This window comes from Rhinatrema bivittatum, chromosome 2 (genome assembly GCF_901001135.1).
Source record: "Rhinatrema bivittatum chromosome 2, aRhiBiv1.1, whole genome shotgun sequence".
Taxonomy (NCBI): Eukaryota; Metazoa; Chordata; class Amphibia; order Gymnophiona; family Rhinatrematidae; genus Rhinatrema; species Rhinatrema bivittatum.
In genome coordinates, this window is record NC_042616.1 from 499,744,516 (window position 1) to 499,752,766 (window position 8,251).

Sequence of the window (8,251 nt, forward strand, 5' to 3'; positions counted from 1 at the left end):
ACAAAAAACTGCTTCTCAAGTTCCACCTCCAGATCTAAGGGTAATTTTTGTTTTGTTGTTTCAGCTCTATCCCGGAGTAGGATCTAGCCTTAGAAAATACTTAACGCGGCGTTAAAAAAAAAAAAAAAAGACGGCAATCCTACCTTACCGCGCCACTAAAGTCAAAATCAACTACCCTCCTCCCAAGCGCATCCCTGCCACCCCCCTATGACTCCAGCAATTCGCTGCAACGTCCAGGGGCTGCCACTTTTCTTATCTGTTGGCCCTGACTCATCCCTGCCCTTTAATGGTTTCTGGAGCATTCCCCCCCCCCCCCCCCCCTTCGCAGTATGTACCATGAAGGTTGCAGACGCGATCACGTGCTGCCGAGTGACTTGTTGCGCAACGCTTGCCGCCGACGGACCGTGCGAAAGTTTCCCCCTTTCCTCCATGGGAGGAGAGGGCCTCCAGGAGCGGCCGGCCAGGCCAGGAGAGCCTTTCCCGAAGCCTGCCTTCAACCTCCCACCGCTTCCTCCTCCCTAGCGCCTCGCCGGCCAGAGCCACATTTCACCTTGCTCGCTTTATGTCAACCCCCCCGGTGGTGCTATTTGCTTAAGACGCTCCTTCTGCAGCTTGTTGTCCGGGTAATTTGTGGTTAGTGCGGGCGTATTATTTAAAAGCCGGAGTCGCTCCACATAATTCTTGCTTCACAACATTCAAATTGCCTGAAGCCGAGCAGTTCTAGCGATAAATGTGCTGGAAAGAAAGAGAGCAGACAGACAAAACACATTCCTCACTTTTTTGTCACCCCCCACCCTCTTTTTCGACCCAGTATAGCAAAAATAAATCATTATCTGACAATTCAGGCCTATTAGATTTCACTGATATTTAGGAGATAGTTGTTGGAGCCTGGGCTGTTCCCCGTGTGTATCTGTACTCCGCTCCCTGTCTCTGGTAGCGCTATAGAAATGATAAGCTGGAGGAGGATTTTTTTTAGGGGGGGGGACGGGGAATTACTGACTCCTTCCAATTTTTTTTTTTAATAGTTCAAATAATCCATTTCTTAATTCTAATCGGGAAAAGAAGGCCTTTTTGGTTTAGTTTTATTTAGGGGAGGGGGAGAAGGATTGTAACTTCATACCGCCCTTCTGGAAAGTTCTGCTTGGACACTGCCATTTGGATTCTACAGATTCTCTGCAATGAAAATGCCCTTAGAAAAGATGATTTAAGTGTTTCTTACTAGGAAACTTCATTGCAAAGAGAAGGGAAGAAAACAAATATGAACAGATATCTATCTAGCTATATGTTGATTTGGTGTATGTATGGATTTTTCTGTATTTATGGTTAAGTAGATAGAAAAAAATCTTTTATATATTCACGTCAAATCAACTAGCAGAGTGTGTGTGTGTGTGTATATATATATTTAGAAATAACATTTTCTTCTATTCACCTATCCATAAATAGAGAAAAATCAAATTTAGAAAGGGGGTTGCATCCCACATGCACTGATTTTATCTCCAGGATGCGGTTACGTAAAGACAAACAACATCTACATAGTTCCGGTATAGTTCGTTATGAATAAATGAACGCCGTCAAGTTCTGTATTATCACGGCACTCGAACTTAAATTGACAAACCCTGAAAATACAAGCGAATAAAAAAGAGCTGCAAGTTTCAGTCTCAGGAATAAGAGCTCATAATTTGGAGGCTGTGAAATGTAACTTTTTTTTTTTTTTTTTTGCTCAGAAATGAAGCAAAAAATATATCAGGGACTTTCAGACATCCGGGCAGAACAGGCGGGGTGGGGGGAGGTGACATTGGGCAGGAATGAGGTCTTCCTCTGTTTTTTTCTTCTCAGCGCTTTTCTACTGTAGCCAGTCTCTTGTATGCGGAAGCCTCCCTGGATTGCCACTTTCTGCTGACTTTCGAGTGCGTTAGGAAGGACGCGGGTGCGCTGGGTCGGGGTTTGGACTGCGGTGCTTTCGCGCCGGCCGAGGCGCTGCGCCGCGCTGTCGTTTCTCCGAGACCCAGCAGCAGCTCCAGCTCACCGCGTCCGGCCGAGCGCAGACAACCTGTTGCAGGAGGTGGGGGGAGGGGAAGAAGGGGGGGGGGGGGGTGCAGGGAGGGGCTTCCAGCAAGTAAATGAGCTAATGAGCCGTGGAATATGTGATTCACACTAGATCAACCAGCACTCGCGAAGGTTACACACTTAGGTTCGAATTACAGCAATTAGCAGAGCTACGGAAAATAATTACAAAAGCTTGCTTTCGCTAGAGTTGATGATGTTCCCGCAGTTCAGAGAACGGAACCTGAAAAGTTTGCAACAAAAGGAGTCACGCACACAGCTGGGCGGATCGGGGGGGGGGGGGGGGGGGTTGCACATCTGGCCGAGCAGCTGTATGGGATGTTTGCTGCGAATAAGTCAAAATCTATCACTTATTGAATCTATCACTTCTTTTCTCTCTGTACAATCCTTTAACAGAGTGCGTGCTCCCTAAGGACTGCTTCCCTGGGAATGCCCCCTTCCCACTTATCCTGAAGCCAATTTAAATGCTAAATCCTGAATTCTTTTGCCCTGGACACTTGTTCCTCCTTGTCTTTGATTTGCAATCGGATGCTTTCTTCTTTCCTCGCCGAGATCCTACGAACCAAACATAAATTGTTTTAGGAAAGTTATAGTTCCCCCCCTCTTTTCGGCAGTGCAGGCTTTACATTTCATGTAAACAGTGTTGAAATCATACTTGAGCTCATGTGACTGGTGCGGCAAAATGTGGACGGCGCGAAAGTTCTCTAATTCCGCGAAAGTGACTGCGCGAGCCCCGTCTCCGCGCTACAGAGACTGCGATCACCTGCTCCAGAGCTCGGCCAAGGAAACTTTCGGAAGACCACAAAAAAACATGCCCCATCTATGCGCAAAAAAAAAAAAAAAAAAAGTAAATAATGCATGCACTAGGACAGCTGCATGAAAAGGAGGCTACCAAATCCTGGTTTTTGTTTGTTTTTTTTTTTTTTTATGGGAGCTGGCTTCATGTGTGGGAACGTGCGGTTCAGGGCTGCTCTCTGCATTGCATTTACAATTCTGTTTACAAAGCAACCCTAAAGGAAAAAACAAAACAAAACCCAAACAACAAAAAAGTCACCCCGTCAAGAGGCTAATCTGCCCCAGGAGCCAACCTAGCCGCGCTTTGAAATGCAAGTTAACGTTTTCAGTCATCAGATTTCAAGTGCTTTCTGCTGGCGTTGAATTATGGCAAAAGACGTCATTCTCAGATATCGTACCAGCTAGGGTGTTTCAATCGTACCGATTTTTAAAAGCCGAGCGGTCAGCTTTTTATTTCTGTATTTATTTTTTTTTTTTTACAGTGATTATTTATTAGTATTGCCTTGTGTCGATTCCTTAGTGCAGCGACTATGAAACTGCCACCTTACAAAAGAAAACCTGTAGCTTCGAACAAAAAAAAAAAAAGCCCTGTAACTTTTTTTGTACTGGGTGTTTGGCACAACTTTCATTTGGTGAGGCTTTGAAAACGCTTTCTTGTCCGTGTGACTTTATTGTATTTTGGTTTGGAGTAATATGCGATCTGCTACACTTTTATTAATTTGCCCCACGGTTTAAAGAGTCATAACCTTGGGTCCTTGACACTTTGCTTGTTTCACAGCCATACCCTTGTCTGATAACATCTTGTACATTTCCCCCTCTTCCCAAGCATTTGTGGTTTTTTTCCGGATCTAATAGCTAAAATCGACATAAATTCTAAACTGAAACTCACTGGAGAAGAATTACCCCATAACTCCTCCGCACTGACTGCTTGGGAAGTGAACGGCTCTCTGCATTTAAGAGTCTTTTCGCTCAGTTGTATCTCCTGTGCCCCCCTCTATAGAAACAATACCCAGCTCCTGTATGTCCCAGGGCACTCGTTTCCTGCCAGATACCAGGAGACAAACTCTTTTGTTGCGCTGCTTAACTCCCCCCCAAAACTCATCACGAAACCCACAAGTGTAAGTGATTCACTCGGTGGCTTCCGGGAGGGACACCGCAGCTCTTCCACTCCTACCCTTCCGCTCTGCCCCTCACAGCAGCAAGCTCTGGGGCTAGGACATTCATATTCTAGTAGCCAGGGGCTAACGTTTCAGCACTTAACTTGTAGATGAAAGCAGTGGCGCAGCGTTTGGTAAACCTTAGTCCGGCGGTGTGCGCTGCGGGCTCTGGCTCTGGCTCCTTGGCTTCTTCACTCGTTTTAACCCTCCCGCAGCTCCTTCCTATTCCCTTCCCTGTGGACTAAGAAGAAAGAATGCAAAAATTGCAAGTAAACACTGGGTGTAATTATCTCCCTATTCCTTCATGCAAGCCCTTTAGTTAACTCCAGCACAATAGTGCAGCGGTGTAATTAGTATTTACATTTATTGGAAGCCTTGGGGAGGTTAACGCTGACTGCAGTCTGTACCTTTGCTTGCAGGTGCATACAGACGAGCCTCGATTAAATCGGCAAACTGTGAGCTTTTCGCAAACGGACATCTGGACAAGTTTCTAGGGCCTTTAATGGGACTTTTCCCCACTCACAAATCCCAGCCCTGCACAAATCAGATTGATGCTTAGTGCATTTTTGTGGGATATGCAATAAAGGAGCACTGAACATGTTTTGTAATGGAATGAGCATTACTGTTGGCTTTGCCCACTTTTAAAGGAACATTAAATACATTTGAAAAAAAAATCAATTTCCGAACACGTTTAAACTGTATTCTTTTGATCTTAAACTTTTGACGTTTGTTATATAAATTGGGTCTGCCTTAAGGTTTCGAGGGGGGCTGCTCAAATGTAAGGTCTGCAGAGTGCATTTTTTTTTGGGACAATGCATTTAAAATCTCCTACCCTTCACCGCTAAGATGATAATACATATTATTTTCGAGAGGAGACCAAACGTTTTAGAGAGCTTCGTGTATGCAACTTTCCTGGAGTGGTTAAACTCTCAGCTCGAATCCGATTTTTGGTTAGAAGCTTTCACTTGTATTACTCGGGAAGCTTTCACTTTGCTAACAGCCAGTTTGTTGACCTGCCTAAATAATTATGGAACTCATTTACCAAAGGTTAACAGGGTACTAAATTGTTTTAAAGCAATTTACTAAGGGGAGCTATCGGTTACATGCTGTGCACCTCTTGTTAGCTGCTGTTAGGATTGTCTGATGGGTTTTATTTCATTCTTTTTCTCAGCTGAGATACAGAATTCCCTCCACATCTTCCCCCAAATAGCATATTTACAGTAAAGATGAGTGATGCCGACGACTCGAGGCAAACCCTCTGGCTGAACACCCCAAAAACTGCTTTTAGTTCCCCTAACCAGGTGACACAGCGCGGTACCGGTGCGCAAGAAGGCGACTCGCCTCCGTCTCCTTTTTAGTTCGGCGAAAAATCAAGCAGCTGCTTAGCCCTCGTTTGCCTCTTTTATGTGGAGGGTAATAGAATGGTGCAAAATATGCGAGGGCATTTCACGTGCTTAATAACTTTTAGCTTGGATTTGGTTCCGTAGGTGGAGTTCCCCTTGACAGCTTTTAGCGGTAAACCGATAGCCTGCACACTCACTCACTCACTCTCACTCTCACTCTCTCTCTCATTCTCTCTCACTCGCTCACTCTCTCTTACTCTCTCTCATTATCTCTCTCACTCACTCGCTCTCTCATGAATAGTATCTTCTTGCTTTGTGACTTATTTCCCTACATTTACTGGAAAATATCGTTTTAGTAGCGAAGAATCTTGGCAACCTGCCTCTTCCTACTGTCAGATCACCAACACCTAGATAAGCACACGCTGTACTCCTCCTCCTTGGGATTAATAATAGTACTGGGAATACAGACGCCCTTCAGTTCTGCCTCATCTTATATATATCTATATCTTACATCTTATATCTAAAGATTGCCCATATACTGAGTGACCTGCTGTTTTCCACACCCTCCCTGTTCTGAAAAGCATTTACACTGCAGTAACGTTGAGGGAGGGTCGAGTTCAGAGCAGATGGCTGTGTTTACCGGAAAACTGTAGCTTCATAAGATATTTCTGGCAGGTAGATTCTAGAAGAAAGGAAAACACCGTCAAACCTTTGCCTTCACAATGCACTAATCACCCTGATCCACGTGCTCCTTTTGTAAGGGCACTCAGGAGCCTGAGAGCTGACTTGCTATTTCACAGGAAACACACAAGCTGAAGATTGCTGTTCACTGAGACTTAATTACACGTTTCTTTATTTCTGTAAAGGGGGGGGGGGGGGGGAGGAACGCTTAACTCTGACATCCGGTCCTAGGCACCTTTACAACCCCCATTGTCAGCAGCCAACCTCCCGATTAACCGGAAAGAGACAGAAAGAGAACACCTCGGGCATAGGGGGGGGGGGGGGGGGGGGGCTCAAGGCAGCCCTGCTCTCTTCCCAGCTCGTCCTCACTTCGGAGCCTTTTGGACCGCTGCTCCCTGTCTCTAGGAGTTCCTTCTCCATGAAAGACTGCCGGCTCCGTCCCATCCAAAGATGCGCGTCTTCAGAAAGGCGGCCATCAGCTTCTCTGTCGCGTGCCCCCCCCAGGGTCTCGCACGCTGCGGGGGCTGACGCGGTCCTACCTCGCGTTTCAGGGTCCTCCCTGCGCTGCCTATCTTATAAGGCACGGTGTGTGCGCGCTAGCCCTTCCAGAAAACACTAATACCAGTAACAATTAGAGTAAGGGAGTGGCCCAGTGCAGATCTCAACGTAAGGAATCCCCCCTTGGGAATATGGGCTCAAATGCAGATCCGGATAGACGGAGAAGAAGTTTTACACAAATTGATTATCGTTTGACTGAGCGCTGCGAGACCCCTGCATGCATATAATAGTTAATTCTTCCACGTTTTCCAATTATGTTAGACTTATGTATAATACTGTTTCTTTAATTCTTCGTTCTTATACCTTTTTTAATTAGGTGATTTAAAAAAAAAAAGTATGTATTTATTTTGCTGGAAAAGGGCAGGCGATTAATTGCTACTAGAAAATGAAGAAAGGAACCAAGTTTCTCTAAAGTTGCAGTTCATGTTGAATGAGAGCGAGCGAGCGAGCGAGCGAGAGAGAGCGCGCGATGCACGTACGGTAAAAGGAGCATCACCAGATCAGCAAAAACAAGACCTTTGTTGACTTTCTGGGGTGCGTGACAAGACATCCTTATCCGCATCACTAGCTGTTTACTGTGGTCGTTTGCTACAGAATTTCACATGCTTTGTGAAAAGGTAGTATCACGCTGTCCTGAAGTTAGAAAGAAAAAAAAAATGGGATTTTTTTTTTATTCCTGTAATTTGATTAATTTCTGGCGCCTTTTCCCCCTAGACTCAGACCGGGAACGGCAACGCCCAAGGCAGGTCTAAGACTTTACACTCGTTGGTTTCCAGGAAATTCTTTACAGCGGCGAAGGCAAGACCTGATCCGTGGGTTTATAAAGCTGCAGTTGTTAAATAACTGATTAATAATATATGTTGACAGTTACACCTTTTGCTAAGACAGAACAAAACAAAACAAAAAAAAAAAAGCTGCCGGGTTGGAATATTCTGTGGACAGATAGGTTAAACGAGACCCAGGATTTACAATCCCCGCATGAAATACGACAGAAGGGGGAGTCCTGCTACCCGTGCAGCACTTTCTGAATGGCCCGAATAAAGCATCCCAAGAAATCCGATTATTTAAGACAATAAGAGCTCCGAAACAGGGAACGCGATGGCTTTACTGGAAAACCCTTGGCACTTTGCGTGAGATTTATGACTCGCATTAATAAGCTCGCTGCTCCCTTACTGCTTAGTTTTGCGAACTTCGACTAAAAAAAAAAAACAACCAACCCCAAACAAACTGCTTTTCCCCGGGCCATGCCTAAGCAAGAGTCTCTGAGCTCCCTGGACAGCCCACCAAGGTGCGAAATAACCCGCGCATCATTTAGCCGCACAGACCCCGGGCTGGAGGCGGAAGCAGCCCTCCCCCGCCCTCCAGGAAAGATGGCGTAGCAGAGAGGCAGCCCCCAGCCTTGTACCGCTCTAACGTGGGGCATGAACTCTTCCAGTCCTACCTGCTGACGAATACCCCAGGGGGCCGGCTGAGGGAGAGAGACACATTCCTCATGCTTTGCCGGTGCATTTAACCTTTGCTGCAGGTTATCCCGGCTCAGCCCAGATGCCTAGCAAGACTCGTCCTTCTGCTTTTTTTTTTTTTTGGCAGTCCAAGTCGTTGGAAGTTTCCAAGCATCGCTCACAGGTTGCAAGCCTGAGGAAGTTATTGAAA